This window comes from Tursiops truncatus, chromosome 1, assembly GCF_011762595.2.
Source record: "Tursiops truncatus isolate mTurTru1 chromosome 1, mTurTru1.mat.Y, whole genome shotgun sequence".
Lineage (NCBI taxonomy): Eukaryota > Metazoa > Chordata > Mammalia > Artiodactyla > Delphinidae > Tursiops > Tursiops truncatus.
The window spans coordinates 55,371,412-55,392,088 of NC_047034.1; the positions used below are offsets into that span (position 1 = coordinate 55,371,412).

General features: G+C 38.8%; 1 protein-coding gene and 1 non-coding gene across 2 annotated transcripts in view; both read right to left on the reverse strand.

Moving 5' to 3' along the window:
• The window catches only part of LOC109552909 (uncharacterized), a 121,891-nt gene that overhangs the window by 13,499 nt on the left and 87,715 nt on the right, over nucleotides 1-20,677 (reverse strand). The gene's annotated exons all lie outside the window — the stretch shown is intronic.
• On the reverse strand, nucleotides 6,963-7,069 carry LOC117309673 (U6 spliceosomal RNA). Its single transcript, XR_004523982.1, has one exon. It is a non-coding gene; the product is annotated as a U6 spliceosomal RNA (small nuclear RNA).

A 20,677-nucleotide genomic window follows, 5' to 3' on the forward strand; every position in this document is an offset into this window, starting at 1 on the left:
TTAAAAATTGTGAATCATTATATAATACACCTGTAACTTATAAGATATTGTACATCAACTATAATTTAAAAAAAGATCTGGGTTTGAATTGTGGATCTGATATACATTGCCCATGTGATTTTCTTAGCTAATAGTTACTCTCTACATGTGTTGCTGCCTTGTCTGTTAAAGGAGGATTAATAATACTTTACAGGGCTATTATAAGAATTAAGCAATATAATAAATATGAAAACTCCTTGAAAATTGTAAAGTCTTATACAAAGCAAAAGAGAAAGGATTAAAGGAAGAAAAAGTAGTCCAGATTCGATAATCAGGGTTTGTTTCTTTTAATAGAGGAATGCATAATGAATCAGAGCAAAGAATAGGGAGTCAGAGAATCTGTTAGGAAGCTATACCAATAATCGGTTTGGAAGGATGTGGTCCCAGCTCATGGCAGGGATGAAAGGCAGTGGTGGTAATAATAGTAATAGAATTGGGATAAAATAGTATTAGAATTAGGATAGTAATGGAATTAATAAGAAAGTGGATGGAAAGTAATTTTGAAATTTTATGTAATGTAAGCCAACCCATGCAGATTAACCCCTCTTTTGAGTAATCTTCCAGACTCTAGATAAATCTATGAAAAAGCGAAGAGACTACATTTCATTCAGGAATACTCTTCCAGAAAAAGAATTAGGCTCCTTGCATATGAAACTCTTAAGAAGGAAAGAAGATAGAATAATGTCAAAATGATACTTTTGAGCCAGAACTAGCCTCCATGTAGAGGGGGAATTTGTTTATGAGAAATATAAGTAGATGGCCAAGTACAATATTTTTGACTGGTACCAAAAACTATCTTGCCCGATAATATATTCTCAACTGGTCATGCTATGGTGGCTAATGTTTATACTTTGAATTAAAGACACTGAAGGTTTCTGTTAATATGTACATATTATCTTGGAATAATTCAGCAAGGAAAAGTGGCTTGTTATAAGGTACCAGCAGGGAAACCCACTAATAAAGAGGAAGATTTTTAATGACACAAACCTTGTTGAAAAATATCACCTTAAAACGAATCAGTTTATCATAGTATCTGTCCTGACACCTAGAATGACCAGAAGGAAAAGCAAAGTAGGACTGGGGAGTTTCTTTTTTTTTTCTTTTTTTTTTTTTTTTGCGGTATATGGGCTTCTCATTGTTGTGGCCTCTCCCGTTGCAGAGCACAGGCTCCGGAAGCGCAGGGTCTGCGGCCATGGCTCACGGGCCCAGCCGCTCCGCGGCATGTGGGATCTTCCTGGACCGGGGCACGAACCCGTGTCCCCTGCATCAGCAGGCAGACTCTCAACCACTGCGCCACCAGGGAAGCCCAGGACTGGGGAATTTTGCTGCAGAGGCAGAGGATCACGAATGGGCTCAAGCTGAGATTGACAACTTCTGAGAATTGTTGTAACTGTCACAATTCATCTCCCCTTCTTCACCCCTGGCTGCTATGCGTAATATGAAGCAGAACATTGGGAAATACCCCAGGAGAATTGCATTTTATGTTCTTCTAACAGTAGAGAAGACTAGAAAGATGGAGTTGTTGCATACTGAGATAGGAAAAATTTTAGGAGGAAATAGAAGGGGACAGAATCAGGAGTTAATTTTTGGATGCATAAAGTTCCAGGTGCCTATTAAATAACCAAATACAGATGTCAAGTAGGCACTTAGATATACAAAGTTGGATTTATGAGACTGAAGTTCAGGAGAGAAGCCTGAAACAGATATATAAATTTGGGATCGCCAGTATAGAGGGACAATATTTAAAGCCATAGGCTAAAAGAGATCATCACAAGAGGGAATAGAAATGGAGAAAAGAATCAAGGACTGATCCCTAGAGCAGCTCAACATTTAGAGGCTTAAGAGATAAGGACGAACTCTCAAAGGAAACTGCAGATGAGTGGCTGGTGGAGTAGAAGGGAAATCAGATTAAGTGTGGGTGTACAGGGAGCCAAATGAAGATAGTGTTTCAAGGAGAAAGGAATTATCAGCTGGAACTGAATGCTGCTGATAGGGTCAAGAAGATAAGGAGTGAGCAATACAGTATCAATCCTGAGTTTCAAGGAAATGAAGACAACTAAGATTTTTTTTTGTTTGTCTGTTTGCTTTTAAAATCACAGTGATAGAGGTGATGATTTCTTCCTGACTTTTAGGTAAATATATGGTACTATCTTAAGAAGATTATAGTCAGAATACTCATTGAATTTACTATAGTTCCCCCAAATAGTCACATTTACTGAGTTCCTTTTATGAAGAAGACCCTGAGATGAGTAAGATATGGGTCCTGACTTGGAAAATCATTGCCAAAAAAAAAAAAAAAAAAAAGGAAAAAAAATCACTACTACCATATTCTGAATACATACTATGTGCCCAGCACTAGGTAAGGCACTTTACAAATGCTATCTCATTTAATAATAACGACAACCCTATGAGCCAGGTATGTTTTATAGTCATTTTAAAAATGAAGAAACGGAGGCGCAATCAGGTTAAATAATTTGACTAAGTCACTCAAACACTAACGGTAAGAATAGGAAGTGTGTGTGTGTGTGTGTGTGTGTGTGTGCGCGCGCGCGTGCGCGCATGTGTAAGACTTAAAACAACCATTTCTTTAACTCACGGTTTTATGGGTCAGCAATCTGGGCCGGGATTATATGTGTAGCTCTTCTGGTTCAGTTTGACTCATTCACGCATCTGCAGTCAAGAGCCTGGCAGCTAAAAGGTCCTGCTTCTGGGGCTTAGCAAGCTGTCAGCTGGGCGGGTGGCAGGACTGAGCCATATGTCTCTCATCCTCTGGCAGACTAGCCTGGGCTCAGCCCATGGACTGTCAAGATTGTAAGAATGAAAGTAGAGGCATACAAGGGCTCTTAAGGCCTAGGCTAAGAACTGGCACACAATATTACTTCTACCACATTGTAATGGTCACAGTAAATCACAAGGCCCACATTCAAGGTGTGGGGAACTTGCTCAATAAATATGTCCACAACATCTTGCATTTAGTGGGTGCTCAGTAAATGCTTATCAAACAAATGAAAATAACAATCTTAAAGTATATAGACTCCATTCAGTGTAATCAATTGATAAATTTTTTTCCTCATCTGCCTGGGGCCAGAAGCCTCAACCCATCCATTCTTATCTTTGCTTTCAGAATAGCAAATGAGGATCTAGGAAGGAGGAGTAAGAGGCAGCTCCACTTAAAGACACAGTGAAGAATCTCAGCTGGCCCCAAAAAAGTTCCTCTGAAGAGATCCAGGGCATCATCAGAAGGCTAGGCCAGGTACCTGGCCCAAGCCTGGCTACCTGAATTGAAAGCCACATGCCTTACCCTTCACCTATGGGGAAGAAAGACTTTTAGGCCTTTGTGAGGACAGGGAGACAGCCTCCTTTAACTCTTTTTCCTCCAAAATTTAATAGCTTTATTAAGATTGAAATGATGTAGAATGAATTGTACATATTTAAAGTGTACAATTTGATACCTCTTGACATATGTATATATGAAACTATTACCTATTAAACTATTACCATGATCAAAATAATGAACATATCCACCACCCCAAATTTTCTTTTTTTAATATATATATTTTTAATAAATTTATTTATTTATTTATTTTTGGCTGTGTTGGGTCTTCGTTGCTGTGCACAGGCTTTCTCTAGTTGTGGCGAGCAGGGGCTAGGCTACCCTTCTTTGAGGTGCACGGGCTTCTCATTGCGGTGGCTTCTCTTGTTGCGGAGCACAGGCTCCAGGTGAGCAGCCTTCAGTAGTTGTGGGCTCAGTAGTTGTGGCTCGCAGTCTCTAGAGGGCAGGCTCAGTAGTTGTGGAGCACAGGCTTGGTTGTTCCGCGGTATGTGGGATCTTCCTGGACCAGGGCTTGAACCCGTGTCCCCGGCATTGGCAGGTGGATTCTAAACCACTGCGCCACCAGGGAAGCCCCACCCTAAATTTTCTCGTTGCCGCTTTTTAAGCCCTCCCTCCTGCCTCTCCCTGTCCACCTCTGCCCTAATCAACCCTAATTTGCTTTCGGTCATATAGGATTAGTTTGCATTTTCTAGAATTTTATTTAATTCTGCTCTGGAAATTGACGTTTGTCCTTGGGAGATCAATGTGTGTATGTGTGCCTTAACTGATGATTGTCTCCTAACTCCTTTGAATACCAAAGTTCTTTCTAGATCCTAGACTATGCAGCTGGACTTAGAGTAGAAAGTGTACCCGAAACCCCCATGCCTTTTCCATGGTGTTATTCTAGATTGAAACACGCAAGGTGGGGAAATGTGCTGCTAGGAGATGCTCAGATCCACAGACTATCAGGAGGGGGAAGGAGGCTGTGGGCTCTAATCTATGATTCAAACAATCCATTAGCAGCAGAAAAATGAAGAGTGTTTTCTAATAGGACAGAGAATGCCTTTCTGAGCAGCAGAGAGCATGTGGGTAAATCCGTAATACATGTGATGCAACACCTCTTACCCTTCATTTTCCCAAATATACCAAGGAAGGCGATTCTAATGAGCGGGTGAGGGAAATCTGAGGTTTGGGGTGTGCCCTACAGAGGGAAGACTAGACAGCTCTGGGAGCACATATGAGCGACATCTAAGGAAGGAAGGCTCTGAAGGAATGCTTCCCATAGGAGAAGACATCTGAGCTGCATTTTGGATTAATAACATTTCCCATAAACTGTCTGGCAAAACCAATAGAAATCCTGATGAGCAGAGTTTTTAGGGAACTGATGCATAGATAGGTGAATATATTTCCCCAAAGAAAATATGAAGCATATGGTCTGACATCTGATTTGGCAATACGACAGAATATTTGAAATTGGGACTCTCCAGAAAAAGAGAGCATATGGTCACTCTGAGCGTAGGGTGTAGTTTGGGGGAAGGCTCTAAGGTGTGAGAGGAATAAGCCAAAGAAAAGGTGACTGACAGCACTGAGATTAAGCAAATGTCTAATGTCATCAACGTTGATTGCAGAGAGTTAAAAATAGAGCTAACATATAGAAGCCAACTAAGATCCCCTGAAGAGTTTCTCGCCCATTCTCCTCTCTCTGGTGTGACAGATATTAACAGCAGCCAGCAACGCCTACCAGGTAGACTTTAGAAGTGGGTGATGATAGATTTTGAGGCAATAGTGGACGTGAGGGTCAGCAAAATCAGTGAAGTAGTTGGGAAACAGCCAGCAAATACTGCTGCAAAGATACTGATTTTTTTTTTTTTTTTTGGCGGTACGCGGGCCTCTCACTGTTGTGGCCCCTCCCGCTGCGGAGCACAGGCTCTGGACGCGCAGGCTCAGCGGCCACGGCCCACGGGCCCAGCCGCTCCGCGGCATGTGGGATCCTCCCGGACCGGGGCACAAACCCGTGTCTCCTGCATCGGCAGGTGGACTCCCAACCACTGCGCCACCAGGGAAGCCCAAAGATACTGATTATACTTCCTCTAAACTCCCACCTTATGACAAATACCAGCATTGTAACTATTTTACTTAATAGTTTATATGGTCCTCAAATAGAAGAAAAAGACAAAAGATGTTCTTTCTTTTTGAAAGGGAGACAATACTTTTAACCTAAAGAGAAAATGGATTAGGTTAATTGCATTTTTGTACTACCTGCTTGACTTCTTCCTGTACAAGGTATAAACTCCTAAGTGCCTGTATTTAAAATAGTGTACTTCATAGGATAAGAGAAAATAAATTTTAAAAATCTAAGGACTTGAGAAGGGAATCAAAGAGTGAAAGTCAACTAGAAAGCTATTTCAGGGAGGAAGTAATTTGTGAAAATTAAATAACTGGGTGATGGTGACAAAAGAAATAATGACAGTTCTTGGAGGGGATGATACATTTTCAGAATTTTAGTTTACTTCTTTGCATTTCATGACAGAATGAAGTGATTAATATCATACATTCACGTTGAGGAAAATGGGCATCTTGATAGGAGCAGATAGTTTTAAAAAGAAGAAATGAGATAATCTCTTTGTTTATCAAATTAACAAAAATTTTTAAAAATGATAGTGCTCAGGGACATCCCTGGTGATGCAGTGGTTAAGAATCAGCCTGCCAATGCAGGGGACACAGGTTCGAGCCCTGGTCTGGGAAGATCCCACGTGCCGGCGGAGCAACTAAGCCCGTGCGCTACAACTCCTGAGCCCGCGAGCCTAGAGCCTGTGCTCAGCAACAAGAGGAGCCACTGCAATGAGAAGCCCGTGCACTGCGACAAAGAGTAGCCCCCGCTCGCCACAACTAGAGAAAGCCTGCACACAGCAATGAAGACCCAACACAGCCAAAAATAAATAAATAATTTTTTTTTAAAATGATAATGCTCAGTGTTGTTGAGGGTAGAAGAATGTAGTCTCACAGATGACAAGTGGGAGCATAAAAGCCATGACTTTTCTGGGAAGCACGTTGGAAAAATATAAGAAAAATCTCAAAAATGAGCAGAGCAACTGATGTAAAAATTCTACTTCTAATATTTATTTTGGGGAAATAATCAGAAAAATGCTCAAGGATAGATATATAATTTCAATAGTATTGTTTACAAAGCTGAAAATGTCCCAGAGTTAATTAATGAATGTGATGATACTTCTATACATTGTAAAATGTGCAGTCATTTAAAATATTCATATGCATATACATGGGAAGAAATTCATAATACTAATAATAAAGTAAGTTCTGAAATAGTATGTCTAGTTTGACCTCTCAAATTTTTAAAAATTCTATAGCTGTAGACATGAATGCTTACAAAAAAAAAAAAAATACCAAAATGTTCTCAGTGACAGAATTATGGATGCTTATTCTATTTGTCTTCTTGTATCTTCTATTTTTCTTTAATAAAGATGTACTGTTTATGTAATAACATTTTAATTGAAGTATAATTGATATACAATATCATATTACTTTCAGGTGTACAACATAGTAATTATATATATTCATATATATTGAAATGGTCACTATGATAGGTCTAAAAATTATGGAATGCTTCACAAATTTGCATGTCATCCTCACGCAGGGGCCATGCTAATCTTCTCTGTATCGTTCCCATTTTAGTATATATGCTGTCAAAGTAAGCACTATAATAACATTTTTTTGTGTGTGTGTGGTACGCGGGCCTCTCACTGCTGTGGCCCATCCTATTGGGGAGCACAGGCTCCAGACGCGCAGGCCCAGCCGCTCCGCGGCATGTGGGATCCTCCCGGACCGGGGCACGACCCCGTGTCCCCTGCATCAGCAGGCGGACTCTCAACCACTGCACCACCAGGGAAGCCCTAACATCTTAATGACCATTTTATGAACAGGAGTATCCTCACTGAAGGTTTTCTCTCCAAAGGATGAGTGCAGGAGTATGAAGATGTCCTGAAGGTGAAGCTGAATGAGAAGTGCATATGTTCAGGAGGGATGTCTATCAGGAGAAATGACAAAGAACTCTTATATATGCTCCAAAAATGAATAAATGAGCAGAGATATTTTTAGGTCACCATTTGCTTCTATTTTGGGGGGCTTTAAAAATTCTTCATCTGGAGAAATAAGCATTCATAAATTTGGGGGTACGGGATGAGATAGAGTAGGGAAATTCAAACATTTTCTGGCAGCAACTTTACTTCTGTCAATGTTTGTTTATCTCATCACCAAGGGAAAATGGTTCACAATAGTCTCGACCATCAGAAACATCTCAGGATTTCAAAAATACAGTAAGAATAATCATTATTGATGCTTTTGCAGCACTTTTCAAAATGTTAAAAAAAAATTCACTAACATCAAATAGTGTCTGTAATAAACCTATGAGCCAAATCAAATCATAGGGTCATCATGAAATGCAGGTTTCCAAACTGCTGACACACAGAAGTATCTGTTTCGGTCAAGGATCTTGGTAGCAGTAATAGAGACCAGCTCTCACCGATTTAAGCAGATCAATAGTGGATTAAAAGGACATTGGGTTATACTTCCATAATCTTTAAAAATGATATTGGGTGGCTTACAGAATTGCTGGGAGGGCTTGAAAAACTAGGCTTGAAGCTAAGCAGGAGGAATAAACCACCCACAGAACTGATCTGATGAGGAAGCTGGCTAGAATAACCAACCGTCCTGGTTTTCCTGGGGCTGAATGGTTTCCAGAGATTCAGAGTTTTCCATGCTAAAACTGGGTAGTGCTAGGCAAACTGTGAGAAGATGGTCTCCCCCTACCCAAGCCCCCCACCCCCCACCGCAGCCAGCGCCATGGACATCAGGCACTAGACCACACAGTCTGCCCTTTGACCACCTCTACATTGGAAACTGTAGATTGCAGAAATGTTTCCTGTCAGTAGGTTGAGAGACAGAGAGAGAGAGAGAGAGAGAGAGAGAGAGAGAGACTGTTGCTTGTATCTTCAGGGCTGAGTCAAAAGTCCAGTAGATGTCTGATTGAAAAGCCTAGGTCACATGCCTTCACCTTAGCTGCAAGGGAGGGAGAGAAAGTGACTATCTGACATCTTCCATTTCCATTATGGGAGGTATCTTCGCTCACCACCAAGATTAACACGGTGAGGAATTCTCTAAATATAGGAAAGCAGTTCAGGTGGCCCAAATAATGACCAATTTCCACTACAGAATCCAAATTAGTTTTAATTCTCTAATATTATTTATTTAAGAACACTAAGGCAACCGTTTGTCTGGTATATAGTAGTTTCTTTGATTTAAAATTAAGTTTTAAAAGTCAGATTAACAGCATGTTACTGTAATACCACCTTAATTACTTGGCCACAAAATAGTTTATGCCTGTTATAACTTTTACAACTATGTGACAAACATAATCCTATATTTAGGTTGTAAAAAATTTAATCCTTCTGACTTTTGTCCACCACAATGGACTGTTCCCTTTCCATTATTTACCCAGGAAAATTTTTCTCTCTTTCGTTTTAATATTTCTAGAGGAGACAAGTGTTTGCCAAGAAGAAATGGATTTGGATGGAAACCTCTTATCGAGGACAAGCCTTAAGAAGACTAATGGACAATGAGTTCTGTATAACCCTTTGGCCTTCACTCTTAACGTTTATTGTGATCAAGTGATTTGAGCAAAGGATTTCAAGTCAGTGCTCATGTATTTTTTGTAGCTTTTCATTTCTCTTACAGAATGACCTGGAACAAACCCATTGAGATTTTTTGTCTTGTCTTCATATACTGAACTATAAGATGGGAATGCCTGTAGTTAATCAAAGATACAGTTTTTACTGATAGTAAACAACAAAACAATGGACGAAGAATTCTGGTCCTGCCTTTCAAGGTGTAATTGTGCAGTCTTGAGGGTATCACTTAAATTCTGTGTCAGTTTCCCCAATCTATAAATGATAATAATATCTGCACTATTTCAAAATATATATGAGAAAAAGCATTTTTTAAAGTATAGAACAGTGTTAAGTATAGCAAAGTGTTATTATTGAATTACTCTTGCAGCATTTAGTGCTAAAAATGCAGAGTGCTTCCTTTGATTTTATCTAGGAGATATATCTCTGAAAATCAATTTAAAATTATAGAAGCTAATAGATGAGTCCTTTTTAGTTTGTGGTTATCTTCTGCATGGCAGATTTTTTTTATATATAAATGTATTTATTTTATTTATTTATTTTTGGCTGCTTTGGGTCTTCGTCCCTGCTCGTGGGCTTTCTCTAGTTGCAGTGAGCGGGGTCTACTCTTCATGGCGTTGCGCGGGCTTCTCATTGCAGTGGCTTCTCTTGTTGCAGAGCATGGGCTCTAGGCACGTGGGCTTCACTAGTTGTGGCGCATGGGTTTAGTTGCTCCGTGGCATGTGGGATCTTCCCGGACCAGGGCTTGAACTCGTGTCCTCCGCATTGGCAGGTGGATTCTCAACCACTGCTGAGAAGCCCTGCATGGCAGATTTTTTTTTTTTTTTTTTTGCGGTACACGGGCCTCTCACTGTTGTGGCCTCTCCAGTTGTGGAGCACAGGCTCTGGATGCGCAGGCTCAGCGGCCATGGCTCACGGGCCTAGCCGCTCCGTGGCATGTGGGATCTTCCCGGACCGGGGCAGGAACCCGTGTCCCCTGCATCGGCAGGCGGACTCTCAACCACTGCACCACCAGGGAAGCTCCCTGCCTGGCAGATTTTTAAGTGGTAATTATTAATGCAGTTTTCTTACACTTACTCTTTCCTAAATGCCATTTTTTCCAAAGTTTTCTGAATTATATTTATAGTCCCTGAAGTCCTGGGGATGCTCTTCTGTGGGTTGGTTTTTTTTTTTTTCAACCTAAGATGTCCAAGGTATAAGACTGTATACAGGAAACAACCATTAATACAGGAAACAGAAAGTAGTAGAATTGTTCTACTTAAAATAGCTGCCCCCTAATGGAGGTATAGAGCATAAGCTCCATTTATAATGAGAGGGAACAAATGGAGGGGAGGAGAATCTGTTGAAAGAGATTTGCTTGACAAATATACCATATCTACTTTGTGAAATTACCAAGCACCTAAGGACTAGAAAAGTACTCACATACCCTCTATGAAGAGGCTCCTTTGTTTCCTTTATCTCTGGCCCTTTAAATAGTGTCTGGATAATCTCATATTAACACTCTGGAGCTGTTAATTTATAGATTAAAAACTGCTGATGTAGGACAGCCATGTGATTAATCAAGATACCAGAAATACAAGCAAGGAGGCAAGATACTTATTCTGGCAGCTTCATAATTGGGACTCTTCGGTAGGAAAAAATATCTCAATCCCACTCCTTTATGAAAGTTCTTTCTATATCTCAGTCTTCACTGTCTAAACCTAAATAGAATTCCTTTCTATTTTTAATCCCCTTTCAACAAAATGAAAGCTGAATTTACACACCAGTTTTTGTCTTTTATCCATCAACACTTTAGCTGAAGAGAAACTACACTGCCTGTTAATCTCGAGTGGGATAAACCCTTCTGACTTTTCCCTCACACCTACTCTAAGTGTGTTTATCACAGAAGTTTGGCTTAGGCAAATAGTTTGATTTGCAGAGATGGTACTGCCTATTTCTCTGGGTGACCTTGAGCAACCTCTCAGATTTTTTTCCTAGAGAATGTGATATTGTTAATAAAGAACTATGTGATCTGTCTTGCCCATGATAATTTTTTTGTTGGTTGATTTCTTGATTGCAATGCAGAGCTTAGATTCACAGTACTGAAAATAATCGATCTATTTGTAAAGTTAAACATTCAACTCAGGATTGTTTATAACTAAGAATATGAAGGGGGCTTCCCTGGTGGCGCAGTGGTTGGGAGTCGAAGCAGGGGACATGGGTTCGTGCCCCGGTCCGGGAAGATCCCACATGCCACGGAGCGGCTGGGCCCGTGAGCCATGGCCGCTGAGCCTGCGTGTCCGGAGCCTGTGCTCCGCACGGGAGAGGCCACAACAGTGAGAGGCCCGTGTACCACAAAAAAAAAAAAAAAAAATATGAAGGAATTTGACTTAGTTCTTCATGAGACTAAAACATGCAAAATCCTACACATTAATACAAGTAAAATGCAAATGATCCCACACTATGTCCTGAGGGAACTATAAAAATGTATAAGAAATAATCCCTGATCTCAAGGATATTACAGCCTAGTAATGACTTGTTACAACAACTTCTGACACATTTTAAAAGATTCAGTACAATTGAGAGTACTCACTATGTAGAAGGCACGGTAAAAAAAAAAAAAATTACTATTGCAATATCCTAAATAATATCTCTGAAATGTTGTGATTATCAATTAATTTTTTATCCTTGTTTTTAAAAAAATCAACAAGTTTTACAAGATATTTAAAACAAAGAAGAGTCCTCAGTCCTTCCACTGTTTCCAAAGAAAATGACTTTCAACTGTAGGTGATTTTCTTCATATGTACCTCCATACTTTACATAACATGCTTGTATCGCTATATCATGTTCTTTCAGTTGTAGGTATTCTCTGTTGTCTTCCCTCACTCCATCACAATTAAACACATACACACACAGTCAGTTCCCATTCCTCATCAACACAATATATTGACTAGGTAAGTGTATAATGTTTATATTATTATGAGTATATATGTTTTCAGAACAGTAGTCAACTATGATCATTTTTGCAAAATGTTTTGCTTTCTCTGGAGTTAATAATTTCCATTTAAGTTTAGCTAATTTTCTAATCCTTAATTCAGTCAAACTGTCAGGTATTTAAATTTATTAATGTATACTATTAATTTCATTTTCCTAAAGATTTCTGTCTGAGGGCCTCTGACCTACTCCAGCTTGGACTTGTTGCATAACTAGCAACCTAGGATCTCCCTTGACGAACATCTTGGAGGTTCCTTTCACTTCTCTCCTACAACAGATGTCCTGTTTTGATGGAACACAACATTCATTAAGTTCATGAGAAAGGATATATATAAGGGAAACAAATTTTTTGAGACATTGCATGTCTGAAAACGTCTTTTTTCCCCCCTCTACATGCATACTGAGTATAGAATTCTAGGTTGGAAATAATTTTCCTTCATGATTGTGAGGCCATTTCACCATTGCTTTCTGCCTTCTAGTATTGCTTCTGAAAAAGCAAAAGACATTCTGATTCTTGATCATTTGTATGAGACCTCCCTTTTTTTTTTTGGAAGTTTATAGGATCTTCTCTTTGTCTCCAGTGTAAATTCATGGTCATGTGCCTGGGTATGATCTTTTTCCATCCCTGGTCATATATACTCAGTGAGATCTTTCAATCTGAAAACTCATGAGCTTCAGTTCTGGGAAATTTTTATAAATCATCTTGTTAATTCCTTCTCAATTGTTTTCTTATTTCCCTCTGTCTGGAACTCCTATTATTCAGTTGTTGGACCTCTTGGACTTGTTCTCTGGATTTTTTTTTTTTTCCTTCTCTCTAATTTCCTAGCTCTTGCTCTTTTTGCTCTACTGTCTGAAAGATTTCCTCAACTGGATCTTCCAAGCTTTCTGTTGAGATTTTCATTTATGCTACCACGATTTTCATTCCAAAGAATAATTTTTGCTATCTGAATATTATTTTTATGTAGCATCTTGTTTCATAAATGTAATATCTTCTCTTGTATTTAAGTTTTTTTCTCCTTGCCTAGTTGCTATCTCCTCAAACTTTCTTTCTTGTATTTATTCATTTTGGTTTTTATCTTTCTATTATATGATTTCTTCAACTTTCTGGTACTCAATTGCTTTTTTGCTCATATTTAAGAGTAGGACACTAAAAGCTGATTGAAAGCTTTGAGCATGTCAACTCTCAGTTCTAGTGTGAAATGATATGGCTGATTTGTTTGTTAAGGAATCCCTGAATTTTTATCTTTAGCTTTATTTATGGACTGGTCTGATCCCCAGAGAAGGATCTTCCAGTCTCCTGCCTAGAAGGTCTAGGCCTCACTGCCAGTATTTTGGAGTCAACTGTGGTAAGAGGACTTAGGACTCACACACTCACATTCTCCCATGTTTGGTACAGTACTCCACATTCAACTGTGACTGACGACCCTCAGATCAGAGACCCTCTGTTTTACCCTCTACAAAGAAAAAGGCTCTAGTCTTTTGTGGGAGGCAGGGAGTAGATAATCAATCAGCAGCATAGAGTGAGAGATAAAATTTAGCTATCTGTTTCTTCATTATCTTTCAACTAATATTCCTTTTTTAACATTCCCCCTACTTTTATTTCTATTTCCAGAGGAACCTGGTCCTGCTAATTCCTGGCTTTTTAAGCATTTCTGCAGTGCAAATCAGTTTAGTTCTTGGCTTTCCCCCTGCTAGTTTAGGAATCCGTTTTCACTGGACTCCTCTCAGTAACCACCAATCTATCCGCTTCATAGCATACAAAATGTCATTAATTTTGTTTATTCTCCTGTTTTCCAGCTTGTCAGTTTATGGCCTTAAATTTTTTTTTAACTAAGTTTTAGTGAAGTTTCAGGAGGGAGCAAAATTAGATGCATATGCAAAAGGGTTCTCCCTTTTACTGAGAACCCCCCATTTATTTATTTTTTTTTTGGGAGACTAATGAATCAAAGGAATTTAATCCAAACCAAAATCATGAGAGAGACACCATCAAAGGCTAACATAGCTCTCCTCTTGTTCCAGTAGGCCATTATGAAGAGAAAAAAATGGCATGTTGCTCCACACAAAAAAATGAAAGCTCTTTAAAATATGGGTAGGGTGGGCTTCCCTGGTGGCACAGTGGTTGAGAGTCCGCCTGCCGATGCAGGGGACACGGGTTCATGCCCCGGTCCAGGAAGATCCCACATGCCGCGAAGCGGCTGGGCCTGTAAGCCATGGCCGCTGAGCCTGTGTGTCCAGAGCCTGTGCTCCGCAACGGGAAAGGCCACAACAGTGAGAGGCCCGCATACCACAAAAAAATATATATATATGGGTAGGGTGAAGCATTACTAACCAATGACATATTTCCTCCCACAACATTTATTTAGTACTATTAGTAAAAATTAATGCCTGCTTTTTTATTAAAATCTTTATTTTTAGAACAGTTTTAAGTTTACAGAAAAATTGTACAGAAAATACAGAGAGTTCCCAAATACTCCCCTCTCTACCCCCATACAGTTTCTCCTAATATTAACATCTTGCATTAGTGGAGTACATTGTTACAATTGATGAACCAATATTGATGCACTATTAAAGTCTGTGGTTTCCTTTAGGGTTCATTCTTTGTGTTGTACAGTTGGGTTTTTTTTTTTTTTTTTTTGGTTTTGAAAAATGCATAGCCTCATATATCCAGCACTACAGTATCATACCAAATAATTTCATCACCATAAAAATCCCCTTTGCACCAACTATTCAATCCTTCCTTTTTCCCCTCTCCAAATCACTGGTAACCACTGATCTTTTTACTATCTCTACAGTTTTGCCTTTTCTAGAATGTCATATTGTTGATATTATACAGTATGCAGCCTTTTCACACTGGCTTCTTTCACTTAACAATGCACATTTAAGGTTTATCATATCTTTTTGTGGATTGACAGCTTATTTCTTTTTATTGTTGCATAACAACCCACTGTATGGATGTACCACAGTTTGTTTATCTACTCACCTATCAAAGAACATCTTGGTTGCTCCCAAGTTTTAGCCATTATGGATAAAACTGCTGTAAACATTTGTGTATATGTTCTTGTGTGGGCATGAATTTTCAGGTTATCTGGGTAAATACCTAGGGCATTATTGCTGGATTAGATGGTAAGATTATGTTTAGCTTTTTAACAAACTGAGGAACTGTCTTCCAAAGTCGCTATACCATTTTGCATTCCCATCAGAAATAAATTAGAGTTCCTGCTGTTCCTCATCCTCGTCAGCATTTGGTGTTGTCAGTGTTTGGAATTTTAGCCATTCCAGTAGATATGTAGTAGGACCTCATTGTTGTTTTAATTTGCAATTCCCTAGTGACATAGGATGTTGAGAATCTCTTCACACATGCTTCTCATATGTATATCTTCTTTGGTGAGATGTCTGTTCAGATCTTTTGCCCATATTTAAATTGGGTTGTTTGTTTTCTTATTGCTGAATCCTAAGTGTTCTTTGTGTGGGTACAAGTTCTTTATCAGGTATGTGTTTTGAAAATATTTTCTCCCAACAGATGGCTTGTCTTTTTATTCTCTTAACAGTGTCTTTCACAGAACAGTCTTGAATTGTAGTGAAGTCCAACTTATCAGTTTTTTCTTTCATGGATCCTGCTTTAGGTGTTATATCTAAAAAGTCATCACCAAACCCAAGGTCATCTAGATTTTCTCCTATGTTATCTTCTAGAAGTTTTATAGTTTTACATTTTAAATTTAAGCCTGTGATCCATTTTGAGTTAATTTTTGTGAATGGTGTAATGTCTGTGTCTAGATTCATATTTTTACATGTAAATGTCCAGTTTTTCCTGTACCATTTATTGAAAAGACTTTTTTTCTTTTGGATTGCCTCTGCTCCTTTATCAAAGATCGGCTATATGTGGGTCTATTTCTGGGACCTCTACACATTTCTGTTGATCTACATGTCTATTCTTTCATCAATACCACACTGTCTTGATTACTGTAGCTTTATAGTAAGTCTTAAAGTCAGGTAGTCTCAGTCCTCAAACTTTTTTCTTCTTCAGTATTGGGTTGGCTATTGAGTCTTCTGCCTCCCCATATAAATTTTAGAGGAAGTTTGTCAATATCCAGAGAGCAACTTTCTGGGATTTTTATTGGGATTGCATTAAATCTATAGATAAAGTTGAGAAGAAGTGACATCTTAATGATATTGAGTGTTCCTATTCATGAACATGTAGCTTTCCTCTTATAGATCTTACACATATTTAGTTAGATTACACCTAAGTATTTCCCTCTCTCTCTCTCCACCGTCTCCCTCAATTTGTGCCAAAATAAATGATGTTTTGCTTTTAAGTTCAAAATCCAATTATTCCTTGATAATATGTAGGAAAACAATTGGCTTTTGTATATTAACCCTGTATCCTGCAACCTTGCTATAGTTGCTTACTAGTTTCAGAAGCATTTTTTGGTTGTTGATTCTTTGGGATTTTTGTACATAAACAATCATGTCATCTGTGAACAAAGATGGTTTTATTTTCCTTCCCAATCTGTATACCTTTTAATTCTTTTTCTTGTCTTATTACACTTGTTAGGACTTCTTTATGATGTTGAATAAGAACGGGGAGAGGAATTCTGATCTGGGGAGAGATTCCATGAGTAATTTAATCAGTCCTTGAACTAATGAAACCAGCATGCCTACAACTCATACTGTGGAAATATAAAAAAAGCAATCTGAACTGTAGACTGCACATGCACTATTGGCATGGAAGCAAAAGACTCTCACTCCCTTTCACCACCACTCCCAAACTTCCCAGCATGATTTATGTGGCATCAAGCAACATACAATATCTAGGTGAGGCCTCAAGCATGCTACTACAAAATAAATGGCTCAAGCTTGGGGCATTTTATCGGAGGGGGGGAGCGGTTATGGAAGATTTATCCAGTAACTTAAATCTCTGTGAGTAGGAGGTTTCTCCACATAGAGACAAGTAAACAACATCCCATTTAGTGGACTGTGCCTTAGAATAGCATGAAACTGGCAGGAGATGACATAGATAATGTGACCATACAAACCAGTTTGCCTGAGGTAGTTTTTGCCTATTGTCTGAGTGTAATTATTAATAGTGTCCCCTTCATTATCAAAATTGTCTCAATTTGGGAGATAAACTATATGGTCACTCTACTTACAGGGGAAGTGAAAACAGTGAAGAAAGACCCCATATGCTCAGAGAGTTCTCCAGAAAACCCTATGCTTACTCATGTAGGCTACAAGAGTCCCTATTCTTAAAAAGAAGAGAAAGAGGTCATACAGTTTGGTTAAACATTCATACATGCATTAATAACAGGGCTTCCTGAAATCAGACATGCTATAGCCATTGTTGCTCAAATAGCTGTCAGAGGCATTTTAAGCTATCAAATGGCTTTTAAACTAGATTACCTCATATTTCCCTGCTCACTTTCACCCTGCCTGGAAAGTCCCTCTGAATTTAGAAGTCCTTTACTGGTCTTTGAGAAAATTTCTATGCTCTGAGGAGCCAAATGTAGCAATAACCTGCTTCAGACCACAGGAATACCCCTAGATATTTAGATGATCTAATAGTTTATGTTTAGAACTACGTCACAACATTTCTTTCCCATTCAGGGCCTCCTTCTTGTTACTAGTTTGAATATTAAATAGAGTCCTCAAAAAATAAATAAATAAATAGAGTCCTCAGTGGGAAGAACTACCTAGTGGATGGCAGAAAAAGTCCATCAACAAATAATTTTTGAGCAACCTCTATGTAGGTCCTTGAGTATATTGTCCTTGGGTACAAAAGCTGTCAATATAGTCAATCAATCAATATATTAAACAATTGCTTTAAAAGACCATATTACCCAAATGGTATTGTGGAAGTACAAAATAACCTGATAATTTATGCAGTTTAGAAATTAAGCACAAAAGGAATTAGAAAAAAGGGAGCTGAATTTTTTAATAAGTATTGGAAGAGATTTGGTTTAATGAGAGGACAGATTGTGTGCGTGTGTGTGTGTGTGTCTTGGTAGTAAAGTAATGAGAATATCTTTGAAGTACTCAAATTAAAATAGCACCTCTCAAGTTAAACTGGAGCTATCATGTTGACATTTTGAAGAAAAGTAGTGATGCGAAGCAGAGTTGTATTATTCATAAACTCTAGATACCATAAATCTAGCTCTATTTAAAGAAATGCAGGAAGGAACTATAGTAGGAAAGGGGCATAAGATATTATTTTTTAAGGCAGATTAAGAAAACCAACTAGATCTTTTAGAAACTAAAAAATACCTTAATTGAAATGAAAAACCCAAGGGAAAATTACTTAATCTAGCTGATACTCATTTATAAAAAGAGCTTCATGACTGTGTCAAAGGATTATGTGGTAAATGTAGAAAGAATGTATTTTAATCTGAGTTATTAGTTCTAGGCAATAGAAATCAACTCTGGCTGATTCAAATAGAAAAGGAATTTATTGAAAAGATGTTGGATAACTTATAGAATCTACTGGAGAACTGGAGAACCAGACACTGGGATACCTAGCCTTAAGTGATGCTCACAACAACTCGGATTGGTATAGTGAGGGCACTATTCCTGCTTACACAAAGCAATATTTGCAACAACCTGCACCACCAATACCATTAACACCAGACACTGTGTCTACCACTCTGCTCCAGGGAGTTGATCTTTCAGCAATTTCCCCTGAGTTTCTCATAGCCTCATTACCACTAGCACCTGCTAAATGTTCTAGGAGAGTGCCTCTGATTGGTGCCATAAATGCAAAGCGTGCTGAAAGAGCAAGTATCTGGAATAGTCAGCTTCTTTAATATAAGATGGAAGCCCTGTATATATACAAAAGAGCTTCAAATACTAGGCAGCCAAAAAGAAAAAGGCAAATGTCACTGCAATTCACTCTTGTAACTGCCCAACAGACGCAAACATATTTCTTCCTATTCTTATTCCACTAACTACTTCTGCTCAATATACTGCAATATATCCTTCAACAACTGAAAACATGTTCTCCATCTCCCCAAAGTGGGGACATCATCAGTAGGTGCAGGGGGTGGTAAACAATTTTTTGTAAGTTGTTCTTGTAAGTAAAGTTGTATTGGAACACAGCCATTCCCATTTGTTACACATAATCTATGGCTGCTTATGTTCTGCAATGTCAGAGTTGAACAGTGGCAAGAGACTGCATGTCTCACAAAGTCAAAAATATTTCCTATCTGACTGTTTACAGAAAAAGTTTACCAACCATTGAATTAGTTCATCCAACTTCAAGTCCACAGTTCCTGAGCAATGTCTATTGTTCCTTTAATCCTATCATTATTCCATCACAATATTCTGTAACCTCTAGACTAACTTATAAAGACAGACACCAACTACACATCCAATATAAAATAGTGGGGAAATAGAAAATATTTTAAAATAATTTTTAAAGATAAATGTATACTTTATTACTTAACTCAACAATTGTTCATTTTTCTAAAAAAGATTTTTTTTGATGTGGACCATTTTTAAAGCCTTTATTGAATTTGTTACAATATTGCTTCTGTTTTATGTTTTGGTTTTTTGGCCCCGAGGCATGTGGGATCTTAGCTCCCGAACCAGGGATCAAACCTGCACCCCCTGCATTGGAAGGTGAAGTCTTAACCACTGGACCACCAGAGAAGTCCCAACAATTGTTTATTGAATACTTACCATGTGAACTCTTCTATACACTGGAGTTACAGCTGTGAACAAACTTTCTATTAGGAGTGACAGGCAATAAATATCGTTTAGATAGTGATGAGAAGAAAAATAAAATGGGTGGGGGAAGGAAATACATGGAAGAGCAATAGAGTTGCAGATTTAGACAGGGTAACCAAAGATGGCCTTGTTGAGAAGTTGACATTGAATAAAGATCTAAAAGAGATGATGAGATGAGATAAGATATGAGTTATGCAGGTATATGGGGAAGAAAAATTGAGACAAGGGGAACAGCAAGCACTGAAGCCCTGAGGAAGAAAACCGGTGATGGTGAGAGTAATAGATGATGAGATCAGAAGGAGCTAGATGATGTAGAGTCAAAAAGTCATTATGAAGGACTTCCCTGGGGCGCAGTGGTTAAGAATCCACCTGCCAATGCAGGAGACACGGGTTCGATCCCTGGTCCGGGAAGATCCCACATGCCGTGGAGCAACTAAGCCCATGCACCAGAACTATTGAGCCTGTGCTCTAGAGCCCACGAGCCACAACTACCGAAGCCTGTGCACCTGGAGCCCGTGCTCTGCAACAAGAGGAGCCACCGCAGTGAGAAACCCTTGCACCACAACGAAGGGTAGCCCCCCACTCGCCGCATCTAGAGAAAGCCTGTGCACAGCAACGAAGACCCAACACAGGCAAAAATAAATAAATAAATAAATTTTCTTTTAAAAAAAGTCATTATGAAACCTTTGACTCTTTCTCTGATGTGACACAGCAGGGGAGAAAATACAGATCTATGCTACAGTTCTTCTTCCTGAAAATGGTCATGAGAGCATAGGAGATATTTATGAACTTCCTTCTTAAAGGAAGACTGCACATTCTCACTGCCTTTAGCCAGATATTCACCAGATACTCATCCTTCATACCTGAAAGATCTGAATCTTTGGTGGTCCTGCCTGTATAATTTGCTGTAGTCTTCCATTACCTTATACCTCTG